Genomic DNA, 21,064 nt, shown 5'->3' with positions numbered 1-21,064 from the left:
CAAGTACATTTGATTGTAGTTGTGTTTCCAAACTTTGTTGCTTGACCCTTTTCTCTATTAAGGGCTAAACTGTCATACTTGATCCAAACAAACCCCTCCAAAATTTGGAAAGGATCAATTCTTGTTCAGAACCTTGTGGCTTCTACTCATCAAATGATGAAAGGGAATTTTGGCAATAAAGTTGAAAGCTTCACAATCCCAGACTAGTTCACTGTCTATAGGCCCAATGGACTAGTTCCCCATACCCACACCTGTGCCCCAGAGATAAGATCTTGCAGGGCTTCTGGGTGATTGATTGATTGACTTGAGATATTGATCATATAATTGTATTAGATGTAAAGCAAAGCAAATACATAATAAAAATAATACATGACACTTAGTGCTTTTTGTTCATAGTTCTCAAAGAACTTTACAAAGGAAAATGAGTATAGTTATCCCTAATTTATAGATGGGGATCACCCTACCTACTAGGCCATGCTACCTCCCATTTGCGAGAGAATTTGAGGGCTAAAGTGGAATTGCAGTGGCAGATTGACATTTTGCTGGTCCTCTGCACAGGGGTGGATTTTTACCCTTAGAGAAATGGTCATTAACCTTTGGATCATGACCCCAAGGTAGGTGATAAATTATCATACAGAATCTATTTTTTTCTTGAAACAAACAAAACAAAACACCCTAAACCAAAAATTGTTTCTAATTCCTCTGGTTCTTAAGAAAGTTTTGTGCATATAAATAGCTACAGTAATTTGGTTTATTGATTTCATCTTACAATACTGGGAATGTGCCATTCATGATACTTTCAATATATATATATAAATGATACTTTTTATATACTTTTAAAGGTAAAATTGTCCCATTTATATGCAGTGGTTTAAATTTCAACATATTGGTCACAATGAACTAAAACCAATTAAATTATGATCTGTTAAAATATTTGGAAAGGAAACATCCATTTCAACCCAGGCAGACTTGAATCAACCATTGGAAACACATATCAATGACGATATGCATAATTAATATAACTAATATTGCAATTGATTTGTTAAGTTATCTGTATGCTCTGGGCTTAATGATATTATTATAATAGATAATGTTCATTTCAATTTATGAGGGTCTTCTGAACAAAGGATTGTCTGCTTTATCTCTAATATTAATATGTAATACTATTTGCTTCATTCATCTATATTCTCAGAGGATTTTATACTGGGAAACTGTGTTTTTGTGTTCAAGATTGTTGCGAAAACTAATATTTTAATGTATTGTTTATAGCATTGATAATTGATCATTTAGCTGTTCTAACGAGTGAAGCGAAAGCACAAACAAAATTGGAGGCCAAGGGGAAGAAATGGCTTAAAAAATGGTTTTCATTTGTAGGCCAAGTAAATTGCCAAAAAATTCATCTGATTTTAATTGCTAAGGATGATAACATGGAACTTCTATCCTAGAATTCCAGATCACAGGGTTCTTCTGAGCCAGTGGTACAACTTGGCACTATGTAGTCATGCTTAGAACTGGTTGTAAAAAGGAGCATATTTTTGTGAAAAAAATGTTCCTGGTTTCATTGAAAAGTGTCAAAAATTCAATTTTTTCAGCCAGTTCTAGTTGTGAAGCAAACGTTTTCCTGTCCTGAGTTTTCAAACATTCAGTATGGCGGGTAGGATGTGTCCTGTTTGGCTGTTTCACGCACTTGTGAGATCCTGCAGAGAGCACAGTGTACAGTATGCCTAAATACACACACAAATGCATACCCATAAATACATGCATCCATGCACGGCACAGGGAAGAAAGAAAAACTCTGTTAGAACGAGAACAGAAATACTAGAAGCATTCCAGCACAAGTGGCCACTCTACAGCAACCAGATACTAAGCTGAAGAGCATGATAGAAAAACCTAGATAGAAGGTGTTAAATTTCTCTGGAGTGGCATATAATCACTCAGAAGAATCAACATTCCTGTATGTAACTGTGGTGCAAATTGCTGTGTAAATATGGAGGAGATGTTACGACTTTGTTTTTATTTCAGAGTCACCAGTGGTTGTGCATTGGCTATTCAGTCGCATCTGGCAGCCCTGTCATGTGTTCCCACAGCCCAGATGTAATCTCAGGCATCCAGCGGGGCTGCAGGGGTTGAGCATAATTTTTTCTGCAGTTATTCCTTGTGGCCAGTGAGGGTCAAAAGGCAGTGGGATTACCTTTCCTTTCCTTTCCGAGCACCTCCACTGGTATCCAGTCAGCAAGCTGTGGGGAGGGAGGCAAAGGAAGCAATTGTTTGCATAAGTGACTTTGGAGCAGGAAAGGGTGATAGGGAGATCAGGGCCACAAGGGGGACAGAATAGGGGAGATAGGCAGAGATGTAAGTCTGCTCCAGATTCAACCTTCCATAATCTCCCATGGCTCCAAGATCTCCGACCTTTAACAGCTCCACCCCAGTTTGCTTCATGCTCTCCTGCCCCTTCCCCACCTCCAAAGCAAACTGCTGTTCGCCTTCCCCTGCAGTCAGATCTCAGCTCCCTCCAATAGGAGGAGCTAAGGGAGACAGAGGTGCACATAGAGGAGACTTTCCAGGACACAGTAGAATGGTCCCACCTCCAGTCTGACAGCCTCTGCGTTGTTGAGGAGGATGGAAGTCTCCAGGAAAAAGAACATCAAGCTGGTGTGGAATAAATGATCCCATAGTTGGGGCCTTCCTTTCAGAGGATTTCATGGTATCCTCTCACACTCAGGATATCTGAGGGGACCCCAGTTATTAGAAAGAGACAGGTTATAGTAATGGGGGATTTGATTATTAGAAAGTGAATTGGGTTTGTGATGACTGGGAGAATCTCATGGTGAATTGCCTGTTGGATGTAAGAGTTGTGGACCTCTCAAGACATCTAGATAGACTTATGTGCAGTGCTGGGGAGGAGCCAGTGGTGGTTGTATGTTGGTACCAATGACGTAAGGAAAGGTAGGAGAGAGGTCTTGGAGGACAACTTTAGGCTGCTAGAAGAGAGATTAAAGTCCAGGACCTCCATGGTAGCATTTTCCAAAGGCACCAACTCGGAGCACCCACAGGGAAAAAATGGTGGGTGCTGAACACCCACCAGCACCCCCTCATCAGCTCCCTCCCTCAGCACCTCCCGCCCTGCGGCGTGCCCCACAGATCAGCATCTTTCCCTCCCTCCTCATGCCTCCTGCCCACCGCTATCACCTGTTTTGCGGCGTTCAGGAGGCTCTGGGGGAGAGGGGGAAAAGCGAGGATGCAGCATGCTTGGAGAGGGGGACGGAAGTGGGTGGGAAGAGGCGGGGTGGGGATAGGGCCTTGGGGAAGAGGTGCAAGGGGGGCAGAGGCCTGGAGCCGAGCTGGGGGTCGAGCACCCCCCAGCATGTTGGAAAGTCGGTGCCTGTAGCATTTTCTGAAATGTTTCCAGTTCCACGTACAGGGCCAGTTAGACAGGCAGAACAGCCAGGTCTCAATGCATGGATGGTATTGGGAGGAGGTCTTTAGATTTATTAGGAAGTGGGGAAACTTCTGAGAAAGGGGGAGCCAATACTGGAAATAAGGACGCTACTTAAACCAAAATGGAACCAGACTGCTGACATGTAAGATTAAAAAGTTAGTAGAGGAAACTTTACTCTAAGGCCTGGGGGAAAGCTGACAGGTGTGGAGAAGCATATGGTTGGGACAAAGAGGAGGATGTATTAAAGGCTATACTCTATATCCTCGTAAAGAGGAGAGACTATAAGTTGATAAAGTACAGGTAGCAACTGAATAGAAACAGTCAAACGAAAGAATCCCATTTAATTACATCACATGAAGGCAGACAAAAATTGACAAATTTTATAAGTGTTTATATACAAATGCTAGAAGTCTCAGTACTAAGATGGGTGAACTTGAGCACTTTGTGTTAAATGCGGATATTGATATAATAGACATCACAGAAACTTGGTGGAACAATGATAATAAATGGGACACAGTTAAACCAGGGTGCAAAATATATAGCAATGACAGAATAAGTCATGTTGGGGAGGGTGTGGCACTGTGTATGAAAGAAAGGGCATAGAGTCAAATATAGTAAAAATGTTAAATGAATCAAACAGTACCATAGAATCTCTATGGATAGCAATTCCATGCTTGAATAATAAGAATATAGCAATAGCACTAGACATATGCTACTGACCACCCAACCAGGATGGTGATTGTGAAATGCTCCTAGAGATTAGAGAGGCTAAGAAATAATAATAATAATAATAATTAATAAAAAATAATAACAACAATAGGGGATTTCAACTATCCCCATCCTGATTGGGTACATGTCACATCAGTACATGGTGCAAAGATAAAACTTCTAGACACTATTAATTACTGCTTCTCAGAGCAGCTAGTCTTGGAACCCACAAGGAGAGAGGCAATTCTTCATTTTGTCCTAAGTTGAGCACAGTAGAGGCGAATATAGCTGAACTGCAGAGAAGCTAAATGAATTCTCTGCACTGGTCTTCAGTAAAGAGGATGTGAGGGAGATTCCCACATCTGAGACATTCTTTTATGTGACACACCTGAGGAACCGTCCCAGACTGAGATGTCAACAGAGAAGGTTTTGGAACAAATTGATACATTAGACAGTAATAAGTCACCAGGACCATATACCATTCACCCAAGAGTTCTGAAGGAACTCAAATATAAAATTTCAGAAATACTTATTGTGGTATAAAGAAAAGGAGGACTTGTGGCACCTTAGAGACTAACAAATTTATTTGAGCATAAGCTTTCGTGAGCTACAGCTCACTTCATTGGATGCATTCAGTGGGAAATACAGTGAGGAGATTTATATACATAGAGAACATGAAACAATGGGTGTTACCATACACACTGTAACCAGAGTGATCACTTAAGGTGAGCTATTACCAGCAGGAGAGCCGGGGTGGGGGCACTTTTGTAGTGAAAATCAAGGCGGGCCATTTCCAGGAGTTGATAAGAACGTCTGAGGAACAGCGGGGGGTGGGGGTGCGGGGAAATAAACATTGGGAAATAGTTGTACTTTGTGTAATGACCCATCCACTCCCAGTCTTTATTCAAGCATAAGTTAATTGTATCCAGTTTGCAAATTAATTCCAATTCAGCAGTCTCTTCTTGGAGTCTGTTTCTGAAGTGTTTTTGTTGAAGTATTGCCACTTTTAGGTCTGTAATCGAGTGACCAAAGAGATTGAAGTGTTCTCTGACTGGTTTTTGAATGTTGTTGTTCTTGACGTCTGATTTGTATCCATTTATTCTTTTACGTAGAGACTGTCCAGTTTGACCAATGTACATGGCAGAGGGGCATTGCTGGCACATGATGGCATATATCACATTGGCAGATGTGCAGGTGAACGAGCCTCTGATAGTGTGGCTGGTGTGATTAGGCCCTATGATGATGTCCCCTGAATAGATATGTGGGCACAGTTGGCAATGGGCTTTGTTGCAAGGATAGGTTCCTGGGTTAGTGGTTCTGTTGTGTGGTGTGTGGTTGCCGGTAAGTATTTGCTTCAGGTTGGGGGGCTGTCTGTAAGCAAGGACTGGCCTGTCTCCCAAGATCTGTGAGAGTGATGGGTCGTCCTTCAGGATAGGTTGTAGATCCTTGATGATGCGTTGGAGAGGTTTTAGTTGGGGGCTGAAGGTGATGGCTAATGGAGTTCTGTTATTTTCTTTGTTAGGCCTGTCCTGTAGTAGGTGACTTCTGAGTACTCTTCTGGCTCTGTCAATTTGTTTCTTCACTTCCGCAGGTGGGTATTGTAGTTGTAAGAATGCTTGATAGAGATCTTGTAGGTGTTTGTCTCTGTCTGAGGGGTTGGAGCAAATGCGGTTTTATCGCAGAGCTTGGCTGTAGACAATGGATCATATGGTGTGGTCTGGATGAAAGCTGGAGGCATGTAGGTAGGCATAGCAGTCAGTAGGTTTCCGGTATAGGGTGGTGTTTATGTGACCATCGCTTATTAGCACCGTAGTGTCTAGGAAGTGGATCTCTTGTGTGGACTGGTCCAGGCTGAGGTTGATGGTGGGATGGAAAATGTTGAAATCATGGTGGAATTCCTCAAGGGCTTCTTTTCCATGGGTTCAGATGATGAAAATGTCATCAATGTAGCGCAAGTAGAGTAGGGGCATTCGGGGACGAGAGCTGAGGAAGCGTTGTTCTAAGTCAGCCATAAAAATATTGGCATACTGTAGGGCCATGCGGGTATCCATAGCAGTGCCACTGATTTGAAGGTATACATTGTCCCCAAATATGAAATGGTTATGGGTGAGGACAAAGTCACAAAGTTCAGCCACCAGGTTTGCCGTGACATTATTGGGATTACTGTTCCTGACGGCTTGTAGTCCATCTTTGTGTGTAATGTTGGTGTAGAGGGCTTCTACATCCATAGTGGCCAGGATGGTGTTTTCAGGAAGACCACCGATGGATTGTAGTTTCCTCAGGAAGTCAGTGGTGTCTCGAAGATAGCTGGGAGTGCTGGTAGTGTAGGGCCTGAGGAGGGAGTCGACATAGCCAGACAATCCTGCTGTCAGGGTGCCAATGCCTGAGATGATGGGGCGCCCAGGATTTCCAGGTTTATGGATCTTGAGTAGCAGATAGAATACCCCAGGTCGGGGTTCCAGGGGTGTGTGTGTGCGGATTTGTTCTTTTGCTTTTTCAGGGAGTTTCTTGAGCAAATGCTGTAGTTTCTTTTAGTAGTAGACCCTCAGTGGGATCAGAGGGTAATGGCTTGTAGAAAGTGGTGTTGGAGAGCTGCCTAGCAGGCTCTTGTTCATATTCCAACCTATTCATGATGACGACAGCACCTCCTTTGTCAGCCTTTTTGATTATGGTGTCAGAGTTGTTTCTGAGGCTGTGGATGGTATTGTGTTTTGCACAGCTGAGGTTATGGGGCAACTGATTCTGTTTTTCCACAATTTCAGCCCGTGCATATCGGCGGAAGCACTCTATGTAGAAGTCCAGTCTGTTGTTTCGACCTTCAGGAGGAGTCCACCCAGAATCCTTCTTTTTGTAGTCTTGGTAGAAGGTCTCTGTGGGTTAGTATGTTGTTCAGAGGTGTGTTGGAAATATTCCTTGAGTCAGACATGTCAAAAATAGGATTCTAGGTCACCACAGAACTGTATCATATTTGTGGGGGTGGAGGGGCAGAAGGAGAGGCCCCGAGGTAGGACAGATTCTTCTGCTGGGATAAGAGTATAGTTGGATAGATTAACAATATTGCTGGGTGGGTTAAGGGAACCACTGTTGTGGCCCCTTGTGGCATGTAGTAGTTTAGATAGTTTAGTGTCCTTTTTCTTTTGTAGTGAAGCAAAGTGTGTGTTGTAAATGGCTTGTCTAGTTTTCGTAAGGTCCAGCCACAAGAAAGTTTGTGTGGAAGGTTGGTTTTTTATGAGAGTATCCAGTTTTGAGAGCTCATTCTTAATCTTTCCCTGTTTGATGTAGAGGATGTTGATCAGATGGTTCCACAGTTTCTTTGAGAGCGTGTCGCACAAGCTGTCAGCATAGTCTGTGTGGTATGTAGATTGTAATGGATTTTTTACCTTCAGTCCTTTTGGTATGATGTCCATCTGTTTGCATTTGGAAAGGAAGATGATGTCTGTCTGTATCTGTATGAGTTTTTTCATGAAGTTGAAATTTGTTAGTCTGTAAGGTGCCACAAGTCCTCCTTTTCTTTTTGAGAATACAGACTAACACGGCTGCTACTCTGAAACCTGTCATTACTGGTATGTAACCTATCATTTAAATCAGACTGTGTACCAGATGACTGGCAGATAGCTAAAGTAACACTGATTCTTAAAAAAGCTCCAGGGGTGATCTTGGAAATTACAGGCCAGTAAACCTACCTTCAGTATAAAGCAAACTGGTTGAAACAGAATGATCTTTTCTGGATTGTCCCTAAACCTCTGACTGCCAGAAGCTGGGACGGGACAGCAGGGGGTGGATCACTCGATAACTGCCCTGTTCTATTCATTCTCTCTGAAACATCTGGCACCAGCCACTGTCAGAAGGTAGGATAGTGGGCTAGATGGACCATTGGCCTGACTCAGTGTGGCCATTCTTATGTTTTTATCTTGGTCTCTGTTGGCCTTTTCATGTTCCCCCAGCACCTGTCCTGCCCCCTACTCTACTGCAGGGTGCAAGAGAGAGTCTTTCCTGCCTCTCCCACACCCTTCCCACAGTTCCAGAAACCCATAGCAGAAATGCAGTGCATATTTCTCACGTGACACATGTTACACATGTAACCCTTCTGCCCATCAGAGTTGGCAGCAACAAGGGCCGGGTTCAATATGTAGGGGATCCATTCCAATAACACAATGCAAAACCGGCTCGAGCCCCCACCCAGTGACCTGGGACAAATATATACCACCCCCGCTGGGCGCCTCCAAGAGGCAATACTTCCCCTCTCGCAAGCACATAGTCTGAGTGTAGCAAAAAGCCTTTTAATAACAGAGAGAAACAATGTGGCATTATGTTGGGGAAACACCACCAACAGGATTCATAACACAACCCGTGAGCAAAAAAACCCACCCCAAGCATGCCCCTTTCCCTTTGGTTCTTGAGTCCAGCAACCCCAAATCACCAGAAGTCCCAAAAGTCCAATGACCCAAAAGTCTCTGTCCCTGGTCAGGGCAGCTGCAGAGTTTGAAAGTTTAGCTGTGGAGTTGGGACGGGGGTAAGAGGCACCTTACATGATCTGAAGCTGACCGCCCCACAGCTCCATAGGCCTCCGCTCCACTCCACTCCGCCAGCTGCCCCACAAACTCCTTCGCTCAGCTCCGCTCTGCATCCCACCAGCAGCTCCCGCCGTCCTACGAACTGCTCCACCAGCCTGTCCACAAGGCACTCCAACCGTCCCGCAAACTGCTCCACAATATATCTTCAGGCTCCCCCACTACTTAACACAACACTCAGTGATTTCAGCTCTTAGTCAGTTCAGCTCTTTGGTGAATTCAGCTTGTAGTAAGGGAGCCTCAGTGCTGGTGCACCATTAGCCCAAAGTGAGCTCAGCAGCCTGTAACTAGACTCCTAAAGGAATCAAAATTAGCTCTGATATTCCACAGTGGAGAGAGGAGGAAGTGCAATTAGCATGTAAGGCCCTCACCAAGAGGCCCATGCCACCAAGTATTAATACTTGTCCCCAGCCTCTCTCAATTCAGAGTTTTAAAACCCATGACCCTTGCCTAGCGAGTGCTACTTATTTGATGGTGAGTCCCTCCATCATAACAAAAGGCCAAGTACAGTTCCAAGCACAGTTTCGATAATCAGGGTAATAACAATTTATTCTTCCTGCCCCAATAACAGAGACACTGGAGATCCCACAGCAGCCAAAGTGACCATTTGGGCAGCTATGGCCTCATTCTAGGCGGGGTGGGTGTGCCTATTCAAATGAGATCGGCCCCTGAAGTTTTTCCACAACTTGCCACACCTCACCACCAGATGTCAGGGTGGAGCTCATCCTGACTCTGCTTACACACATGCAGCTGGAGAAAACTTGGCAGGACTTCTACATGTTAGTGTTTTCTGGTCCGTTAGAGGGGAGTTCTGTTAGTCATTTTGCATAGGTCTGTTACAGGATATGTACACAAATGAGTTCATTCCTAGTGGACTGAGACCCAGAGATCTATTCCTGACTGTCATTGGTCTTCAGGGTTGACCTTGAGCAAATCATTTCACATACCTATGCCTCAGTTTCCCCTTGTATAAAATGGGGGTGATATTAATTTCATTTTTAAAAGACTTGGATATCTACATGTGAAAAGTGTTGTCTCTGAGCTAGATATTATTATTATTATTATTACTATTATTATTATTCCTGGAACGAATGTTTGTGTCTGATCAGTGTTAGTTAATGCTTGATAAGACATGGGTAAAATTTCAAATGTAGAAACAAATATTCACAGAGGGAATAATACATTGTAGAGATGTATTTTGCTCTTTATCTTTTATTACAAAGGACACTATATACTGAAACTCAATGGAGCTGAGAAATGAGTGTCAGTATGTTCTCCAGAATGTTCTGTCAGAAAATTTGGAAGTCAGGATGTGTTGTGACTTTAAAAAAAAAATACAAGACTGTATAGAAAATATCCTCATGCTTCCTTCCTTTCATGTTGGTAATGTAATTTCACAGTGACACAACCATTCTTTGCCTTTTGTGATAAATTAATTAATTCACGCTATGAAATGAAGGCATCAAACTGTTTGCTCTCTCTTCCACCCACCGCAAATGAAAACCCTTGAGGTAACAGACACTCCCTGTTTACATCCTGTGAGAGGAGTATTGCCTAATGTCCAGGAATAACTAAATTCTAATCACAGCTCTGACACGGATTTATCTCTTTGTCTTGGGCAAATCACCTAATTTAGCCTCAGTTTCTCCAGTCATAAAATAGAAATGACAAATGTTCTGTAAGGAGAGAAATGGCTATTAGAAAAACACCTAGTTTTTATTTGGTGCTTTTTTGTTAGCCGATCTCACAGTGTATTTCAAGTATCCATTATTCCCGTTACACAGATGGAGAAACTGAGGCACAGATGTGTGAAATGACTTGCCCAAGGTCACCAGGCATGTCTATAGCAGAGATAGGTGGGAATAAAACCCAGTCCTCCTGGATCCCAGTCCAAGACTCTCTCCACTAGACTGCCCCTTAAATAATTAGCTAACCTTTATGAAATGTGCTGAAGGCAGAAAGTGCTAAATATTCTTGTATACAGTCATTGAGGCTGGGACTGTTATTTATGTGTTTGCATGCTGTCTAACACCATGGGACCAGCCCGGCTGTGGTCTACAAGCATTATTGCAAGCAGGGCGGTGAGTTATATGGGCTCGTGGTGCCCGTGCTCCAGCAATATTCAGGACCCGGGGACCTGGCTCCACCAATGTTTGGGGCCGGGTCTCTCCCCCGGCTCCGCCTGCTGCCCCCGCGCACCTCCCCGCCTGCGTCCTGGGCAGCGGGCGGCTGCCCCCTGCAGCTCCACAGTGCGCTCTGCTCTGCGCTCCTGGCATCAACTGCCGCTGCAGGGTCCTAGCGCCCTCCAACCACTAGTGCCAAGTGGGGAGGCAGGCTGACCCTGCCCCTGCCCTTCCGCCTTGGACAGACGGACCCTTCCCTTTTCCGGCAGGACCCTCCACCAGAACAGCTTCCCCCTGCCCGCTCTGAAGTCACTGCTTCTGCCCCACACTGGGCAAGGGGCAGCCCCATCCCCCACCCCCAATGAGGCTACAGTGAGGGGCAGCAGCAGGGGAGGAGGCGCACCTGTGATAGCACCCCCCTCTCCCCCGCACCCACCACAGGGGAGGTGCGGGGGCTTCCTGGACCTGAGAGGGGTCTTAGGAGCGGTGCGAGGTGAGTGTGCTGACGGTGAGGAGAGGGGGGGGGCCCTCCCACGGAGCTTGCTGCTACCGGCGGGAACAGGGCTGAGGGGAGTCCTCCTCTCTGGCCCAAGTTGAGGGCAGCCTGCCTGCACCCCAAACTCCTCATCCCCAGCCCTGCCCCACCTCAGGGCTCCCACACCCTTCCAGAGCCCTCACTCACCCTGCACCCCAACCCTCTGCCCTAGCCCTGAGCCCCCTCCTGCATCGTGAACCCCTCATTGCCAGCCCCACCCCACAGCCGTCACCCCACATCCCAAGCCCCTCATCCCCAACCCCACCCCAGAGCCCTCACATTTTTACACTATTTTAAAAAATATATATTGGCTTACAAGGCAGGTGTGGGGTGGGGCAGGACTTCTGCGCACCACCAAAAATTATACAAACCTGCCGCCCCTGATTGCAATATGAATGATCAATAATAAGAATTTCCTGGTCAGATACCACAGAAAAAAACAAGACTGCAGTGTTACTCTTTAAATCGCGATTGTCTTGTTTGTGAAGACTCTTGACTTGATATTTACATTGTTTGCAGTTGTTTTGCTAGCCCAAGGAGAGAGTAGAGGAGTTTTTCCTGAGTGTGTCGTTTTCTCTTTACCTCTCTTTGCCTGAAGTGCTTGCAAATCCCTGTTCACGATGGAGGTGTCTGAACTGCCTTGCGGAGTAGGAGACCCAGGTTCATGATCTTGCTCTGCCTGACTCAGCACGATCTGGGATGAAAACTCGGTACTGACTCGAGCAGAACAGAGACGTGAACCTGGGTCTCCTAGTGCCCTAACCAGACAGCTACAGCATTCAAAAGCTTTGGTTTTGTTCCACTGAGGAAGAAAAACAAATGTCAAAACCTTGCAAGTTGCCGTGAAGTGGCATGGTCGCCTTCTGGTCTGCTCTACACAGGAACAAGAGAAGCAGACTGGAGATTTTAGAGATGGCTGTTCACTTTTGAACCTGATTAAAAAAATAACAATCGAAGTATCATCCAAATCTGAATAACAGCGGGGGGTCTCCATTGCCACACAATCTGCTCACTCCAACAGCCCCCAGAAGACCTGTCACTTTAGATGCTGCAATAGAGGGAAGATCAGTGTCTTTTACCCCTATCCCTACCTGATAGCTCCCTCTTTTGCCTCCCCAAATCTTCATCGGACAAAGATGCAACCTTAGAATGGCGTGTAAGCCTATTCCGCTCCATCCTGGAAGGGTCTTCTGGGGAGAAGGAGCAAAAGGCCCCTACTCATCTGCAGTGCAGCAGCAGTGAATTTGCAAAAGCCTCTAGATCAGAGGTGGGCAAACTACAGCCCGCAGGACCGTCCTGTCCAGGTCCTGTCCGGGGAGGCTTGCCCCCAGCCCTTCCCCCACAACGATGCCGCCGTGCGGGCAGCGCTCTGGCCCACTGCTCCTACTGGGCAGAGCAGTGAGCGCAGCTGGCTCCGGCCAGGCAGCGTGCTCCTGCTGCTCTGAGCAGCATGGTAAGGGGCCAGGGGGTCCCAGGGGGCAGTCAGGGAACAGAGGGCATTTGGATGGGGCGGAGGTTCTGGGGGGCAGTCAGGGGACAGAGAACAGGGAGAGTTGGGAGTGGGAGTCCCAGGGGGCCTGTGAAGAGGCAGGGGTGTGGATAGGAGTTGGGGGGCAGTCAGGGGACAGGGAGCAGGGGGGGTTGGATAAGGGGGTGGGATCCTGGGGGCAGTTAGGGGTGGGGGGGTCACGGGAGAGGGCAGTCAGGGGACGAAGAGCAGAGGGCAGTTAGATAGGGAGTGGGAGTCCGGGGGGGGGCGGCTGTCGGGGGTGAGGGTGTGGATATGGGTCAGGGCAGTCAGGGGACAGGGAGCGGGGGAGGTTGGATAGGGGGTGGGGTCGCAGGGGGCAGTTAGGGGCAGGGATCCTGGGAGGGGGCTGTCAGGGGACAAGGAGCAGGGGGGGTTGGATGGGTTAGTGGTTCTTCCCTACCTCCATACAGTTTTGCAACCCCAGCGTGGCCCTCGGGCCAAAAAGTTTGCCCACCCCTGCTCTAGATCCCATCATACAGAGCCCAGCTAGCTGTGTCATACCTTAGGCACATCGGTGTTGTAATAAATAGTCTATGCTTGGACATTTCTGAGGCCCCATCTGAGTGCTCCAGTGGGGTAGAGCAGAAGGCTTATCTGCCACACCAATACCAAATGGGTTGATGGGCAGTGCAGGCCTTCTCCTGCTTCCTGAAAGACTTTCAAAATAGGGAGACTGTGGGTGTGTGGCTGAGATACTGTACTATCGGATGTTTATTGATAATGCTCAAAGTTGCTGAAGGAAGAGTGTTCTCTTTGCCACAATCCTAGTCCCATTCAAGAGTTTTGCCAGTGGCTAGGATAGGACTAGGATTTGCTCCTTTGACTCTGGAACTCACTCCCTGCATCAATTCCTTTTGCAAAGACTATCTATTAACAAAGTGTTTGACTCAGTTTCTTCTGTGTTGACATTCCACCCCTTTGATTACATTTGAATGGGTGTACATTTATATCTAACTCACCTGCAACTAGAGGTGGGGGTGAGCACATCTAAGAAGATGCTAAATAAATAAGAAACATTGTATTTTCTGGAAACCTTAAACAGTTAATTCACCACTGTAATAATGGAGAGAGAGGCTGGATTTCAGTGCTTTGGCGATTTTAAACTGAATTTAGCTCAGATTTGTACCATCTTGTATGCTTAAATTTTAATGGTTTATTGATGCCTTGGAGTTTGATAGGTAGAGAGATTTACAGGTATTGTGCAGGTGTGTTTATATGATGAGTGTGTTTTGTGAAGCATTGCTCTACATAGCTCCATGGGGATTTCTCTTCCTCACCTGTCTTGACACTGGTGAATGATCTGATAGAAACATGGACATCCCTCTTTGTAATCTCTGGGCCTAATGCCCATGCTTTTGTATCACCTTGGCAGATGAAATGTTTTAAACATTGGCTGCTCATTACCTTTTCCCCTCAGTTGTGCAGTCTTACTTACAATGAAGAGAGACACCTTTGATTTGTTCTGGAAATTTTACTCCATCCTCCTTCATATTTTCTTTAATCCTGCAAAAAAGATTTGTTTATTTTCTCAGTTTCCATGCCAGGACCACATCAGCCTTGTCCTTTTAATGTAACAAAATCTCATCACTAGCTTAATCTTATATTCGGTTTTATTGATCTCCACAATCTTGATTGTTTCCTTAATTCTAATTATCTCCACCAAGAAGGATGGTCTGGGACTATGCCCAATCCTGAACTTTTTGTGTTTCAATCTTAAAGATCGGAGCTTAGCCACATAGCAAAAAGCTCTCTTTATGCCAACAAGCAATAAACTATATAAAACTGGTCTGTCTCACGGGTCTGCTATTATGGTATTCCAGAGTGTCCCAATTCAGGTGCCGCAATATCATAGAATCATAGAAGATTAGAGTTGGAAGAGACCTCGGGAGGACATCTAGTCCAATCCCCTGCTCAAAGCAGGACCAACCCCAACTAAATCATCCCAGCCAGGGCTTTGTCAAGGTGGGCCTTAAAAACCACTAAGAATGGAGATTCCACCACCTCCCTAGGGAACCCATTCCAGTGCTTCACCACCCTCCTAGTGAAACAGTGTTTCCTAATATCCAACCTAGACCTCCCCCACTGCAACTTGAGACCATTGCTCCTTGTTCTGTCATCTGCCACCACTGAGAACATCCGAGCTCCATCCTCTTTGAAACCCCCCTTCAGGTAGTGGAAGGCTGCTATCAAATCTCCCCCTCACTCTTCTCTTCTGCAGACTAAATAAGCCAAGTACCTTCAGCCTCTCCTTGTAAATTATGTGCCCAAGCCCCCGATCATTATCTGACTTATCTGTCCAGTGTTTGTAAAGTGTTAATCACTGTGGCATCTAAGTTCTATAACTGAAATGAAAGTAAACAAAAAATTCTAAAAAGGAACATGGCCGTCTGTGCATGGTTGCTTAGTCTGCTTGGAGTTTGTGTATGTGCATGCTGGTGTGTGTGTGTGTCCATGCACGCGGATGTGCAGAAACTTGTTTCTCTGTGAAAATCATCCCACTGGCTGAGTAGCCCCGCCTCCAGGTTTTGATAACATCACCTTGATTGAACCTTGGGTCTTGATAAATACAATGTGTCACCCCCATGGGGGTTAGAGAGCATGGACCCTTTAAAACCTTGCCCTGAGACAGGGAGAGTGCTGGTTTTTCTGGGAGCATGGAGAGAAGGAGAGTGACAGGGTGTGTGTATCTGGAGCTCCAGACTAAAGGGCTACAGAATGAAGCAGCCAAGTCCTGAGAACCTGCCTGAAGCCTGTGAGGGACAGAGCCACTGGGACGCCCTAGGTCAGGAGCCCCAGGGGAGCACCGTGCCAAGGAGGAATCACCGAAGGACAAACCGGAACTGGACCCAGTATCCTTGCCCAAAGCTGTGTGGTGCCATGAGTACTGGGGCTTGTGACCTTGCATTGGGAGTAAGGAGAAAGGCTGTAGCTAGTTCTGTGGGGAGGTTGTCGCTCTGTGTGGGTTTGCACAGATCGGCAGAAGAGGGCACCAGAGGGCTTTGTGGTTGAAAGTTTGCTGGCGGCGAAGATGACCAGGAGCACCCAAGACTCACTGCTGGACTGGAAACTCTGCCCACGACCCCTGAACTCTGAGTGCAGATGCATTGTTCAGTGTCTGCCCTTTCAGACTGTGGTACCACGGGGTCTGTGGGGCCTCATGTTGAGTGTAACCCTGTCTTACCCATCTCCCACTCTTCCTCCCTGTTGTTTTTTCTCCATTCATCTCTCTGTGAATAAATATTGCCCTTTCCTATATTCATAGTACTATTCTGGAGTGTGTGTGATTCCTCTGGAGTTTTTGGAACAGGTATCCCTCGGGTTGAAGAGAATTTCTCTGCTGTGTTCCTGTGTGTGCCTTTTCTTGGCCAGAGCTGCAGGCAGAACAGACTCCATTTTGGACATGAAGGCACTAAAGTTACAAATGTATCTTAGCATAGCATTTGGAATGGGTCATTACCAAGGCAAAGAATTTCCACTTCTTATCTTGCAGGGAGGTGATATGACCAAGATAGCTAGCCATGACCTGCATTGTGTGTTAACCAAAGGTTTCTGAAAGTATTACGCTGTCTGGACATAATCTGTAAGCTTCTTTTGGGAATGGATGAGTGGAATGTTTCTCATCTGTAGATTGAAGTTGCTGCAGTATCTTTGCTTCCTGTATCTTTTTTCCCCCCCATACCAGTGCAGGAACCTTGTAATAAGGTTTGATATTTCCAGACTGTCTTGTATGTCTGGCCAGGAATCAATCAATCATTTTAAAGAGCTAGTCTAAGGTAGTGTACAACATTACCATGTCAATTTCATCTCCTGTATGGATGTCTACTAGACACAGACTAAAGCTCCAGTATTCCAAAACTTAAGGGATTTCTTTTTCTTCAGAGTGTATATCATCCTTCAGCAGCCAAATGTCTGTGTGTTTCTAGAATCTTTGATATTTTGTATGCAGCTTTCAGCGTCCTCCTAGGTATAGCTTTTTGGGAGGCTTTGAACTTCCAGAAACATAGTGGCTGATTCCATAGTCATAAAGCAAGCCAGTGTGTTCCTGCAGAGATTGGTTGTTGGTCCTATGATATTTCACATTTTTATCGATGAATGACCTGGAAGAAAATATAAAATAATTCCTGATAAAGTTTGCAGGGGGAGTGGTAAATAATATAGAGTACAGGTCAACTGGGCACAAGAAAATAATATGTATTTTAATATGGCCAAGCATGATCATCTCGGAACAAAGAACATAGGTCAAGTCGTCTTCAGAGTCACTGCTTTCCAGGATAATAAGCTGCACATGAGCTCTGGGTGCAATGCTGTGGCCACAAGTGCTAATGCGATCCTTAGATGCAGAAATTTGCGTAGAAATAGAGAGGTTATATTTTCTCTGTGCTTGGCCCTGGTATGACAGCTGCTGGTGTCCACAATTCATGAAGGATGTTGTTAGATTGGAGAGGGTTCAGAGAGGAGTCACAAGAATGATTACAGGATTAGAAAATGTGACTTACTTTCACCCCTGAAGTATAAGTCGAGTGACTTACCAGTACGCTGAGGCCAGCTCTGGTCCCCGGAAGGGGTTGAGGGGCTCACAGCCAGCCCCAGCCCACCCTGCAAGGTAAGTGTCCCCCTTCCCCCCGGGTGGCAGCAGCAGCCCAGGGTTTCAGGGGCTATTTAAAGGGCCAGGGGCTCCCCTCTTTTACTGCCCCAGCCCTTTAAATAGCTGCCAGAGCCCTGGGGAAGCGGTGGGGCTGCAGCGGCTATTTAAAGGACCAGGACGGCAGAGGCAGCTGGAGCCCTGGCTCTTTAAATAGTTCCCGTAGCCCCCCCTACTCTAGGGCTCTGGGGGCTGTTTAAAGGGCCCGGGGCTTCCCTACTTCTACCACCCCAGCCCTTTAAATAGCCCCCAGAGCGAGCCCTGGAGTAGCGGCGGCGGGCCTCCGGCGGCTATTTAAAGGGCCAGAGCGATAGAAGCAGGGGAGCCCCAGGCCCTTTAAAAAGCCACCGGAGCCCTGCAGCCGCAGCAGTGGGGCTCTGGAGGCAATTCAAAGGGCCTGCGACTCCAGCCACTGCTGGGAACCCCAGGCCCTTTAAATTGCCCCCTGGCGAAGCCGGGCTGCCTCAGTACGGTGCACTGGTGCTTGCTGGTATGCCGTACTGGGGCATACCAGCTTACTTTCTCCTCTGCTTATAGTGATAGATTCAAGGAGCTCTATTTAGTTTACCAGAGAAGCTTAAGGGGTGATTTGATCACAGTCGCTAAGTACCTTACATGGGGAACAAATATTTGATGATGGGCTGTTCAATCTAGCAGAGAAAAGTATACCATGATCCAATAGCTGGAAGTTGAAGCTAGACAAATCCAGCCTGGAAATAAGGCATAATTTTTTGAAGTGAAGGCAATTAACCATTGCAACAATTTACCAAGGGTTATGGTAGATTCTCCATCACTGGCGATTTTTAAATCAAGATTCAATTTTTTTTCCCCAAAAGATATGCTCTAATTCAAATAGGAATTATTTGGGAGACGTTCTATGGCTTGTATTGTGCAGGAGGTCAGACTTGATGATCACAATGGTCTCTTCTGGCCTTAGAATCTTGGAATTGGGTAGCTGCTGTTGTGAGTCCCACCCGCCTCTTCAAGTAGTTCAAAGCTGCCAAAACTGGCTTTCTAGCTGTGTTCCAGATCAGCATCTTAATGTTTTGTACTCTGCTCCTTCTCTAATTCCTTCAGTGCATATTTCCCTTTCTTTGGGGTTGATCAGTTAATTTTAAATCCGTGATTTTTTTAAAGAGAGCAATATAGCTGGGTGCCTGTGTGCCAGTGTGTGGCTTCTACTCCAGACAAGTTCCCGCCCCTCTTTGTCTGAATGTGTCTGCTACCAGGACATCAAGACAAACACCTCTCCAGCTACAGAAGAGTTACAATTCTATCGTATTTCTGTATGTTTCAGTACTTTTTTGAATTTTAATTATTTTTTTTTTAAAATAACTTTTAGACATGTCTTCTTTGAAAAAGTCTTTCCGGTATAAGAAAGACACTCACTGCACTGACACTCCCTACCATCCAGTGAACCCCAGCCAACCAAAACAAGAGATGAAATTAATAAAATAGAAACAAATAAATACAAATTTTAAAAAAACCCGCAAACCCTGCCCCAAACAGAATTTTTACTCCAAAAGGGGAAAAGTGCTGGAGATTCCATTAAGTCTTTTGGGGAAATCGCTATTGATTTTGACCTAACCCAAAAAAAAGAAATCTATTTATCTACACAACCTAATGATAAGAACAGTGATATGTCCCTTTAAAGCTGATGAGACTAATGCAGAATTGTTGCAAGACATTGATTTGCTTTTGCAGGATTGAGGAGCCAAGACTGAAGTGAATGCAAAGAAAATCTTTACTTTGCCTGCTGGGATCAGAATGAAATCCAAGTACACACCTCCTTAGCTTTCTAATGTACAGACTGGCTAACACAGCATTTGAGACCCCATCCTGCAAAGTGCTAAGTGCACTTGATTCCAGAGTGTTACCATCCTCGCTGTCCATAAGTCCTATCAAGGACTAGACAATCATGAAATGCACTGTGGACTGCATTTCAGTCATGTGAAATAGTTACTTTTCATCTGAGAGGACCTATCATTCTGAAGCACTCTCTCTTTGTTTCTAGTTTTATTTATTCTTCTCTTAGGTCTGGTTATTGATGCCTTTAGCAAAAATGCACAAAACCCCAAACCAGGCAAAACTCATCTGGCTTCAGGGTTCAAAAGCCAACTATTAACTTTAGAAAAATCTTCTCCAATGAGTTATAAGTTATTTCATAATAGTCCAGTACAGAGTTTCTAATACCTTGCTGAGAAAATCTGGTACTATCCTCTCTGAGATGCAGGATACTGAACTAGAAGGATCAGTAGTTCGACGTGATATGGCATTTCTGTGTTCATTACAGTCTTTGAACTTGAGACTGATTCACTGATATTCATCAAAAGGGGATAACTTTTGAGTAAAATGGAGAGGTGTACATAGAGATGTATTCTTTAAAAATGTGGCCCATTAAAAGCCATCTTAGTCACTGATATTACAAAAAAAAGTTATGTAAAATACCCAAAGGATGTTAAGGCAAATTTTCCAAATATATTGTTTTTAAAGAGAGATGTAAGAAAAATGAGCAAACACGAAGTGTTAGTCTTTTGCTAGTATTATTTTAGCTGTGCTTTTTATTGTTAAGGAGCCAGATGTTATAAATCCTATCATCATCATCATCCTATTTGTTATTTAAAAGTAGCACCTTATGCCACTGGTTAAATCAGATATTTTAGACTTGGGTTACCAACACTTGTTAGGATATAGATATTCAGGCCTGTCTGTAAAGGCCTATACTCTAAGAATTTAGGTGTATTCTTATCACTTGGCTAATTATAGAGGTATAAAAGAAAGAATCAAAATCACTATCTGCTGGTGTAAGGACCTTCTCTTACTGTGACAGTCTGAGGCCCTGTTCTTAGGCTAAGGCCTTTGGCTAAGCAGCAGAGGCAGCCATAAGCTGGGAAGCGAACGGTCACATCCTCACATTCCAAACTAGTCACATTGAAATAAGGTGCTATTGGGCTGTTAGGCACTATCAGGACAGGATTGTATTCCTATCACCTCCAGAGAAAGGGAAGTGCCTAGAAAATGTAAAAGAAAACTTAGTTTGATAGCATCCTGTCTGGCAAGAACTCACTTATCAATAGCTGGGATGTAAAATCCTTACTTCTGTATTGTTTTGTCATTATAGTTCCCACTTTGCTATTGTTTGTCTGTATAATCTCTCTGGTTCTGTGATTGTTCCTGTCTGCTGTATAATTAATTTTGCTGGGTGTAAACTAATTAAGGTGATGGGGTATAATTGATTACATAATCATGTTACAATATGTTAGGATTGGTTAGTTAAATTTCAGGAAAATGATTGGTTAAGGTATAGCTAAGCAGAACTCAAGTTTTACTATATAATCTGTAGTCAATGAGGAAGTGAGTGGGTGGGGGTGGGGGTGGGCATGGGCATGTGGGTGAGGGAAATGGGAGCAGGGAATGGGGGTAAGAAAATTGGAATCATGTTTTGCTAAAGGGGGAAATGGGAACAGGGAATGGGAGTAAGGAAGTTGGAATCATGTTTGGCTAAGGGTAGGAAT

This window comes from Lepidochelys kempii, chromosome 5 (genome assembly GCF_965140265.1).
Source record: "Lepidochelys kempii isolate rLepKem1 chromosome 5, rLepKem1.hap2, whole genome shotgun sequence".
In the NCBI taxonomy this organism is placed as follows: Eukaryota; Metazoa; Chordata; order Testudines; family Cheloniidae; genus Lepidochelys; species Lepidochelys kempii.
This window is presented reverse-complemented; position numbering follows the sequence as displayed.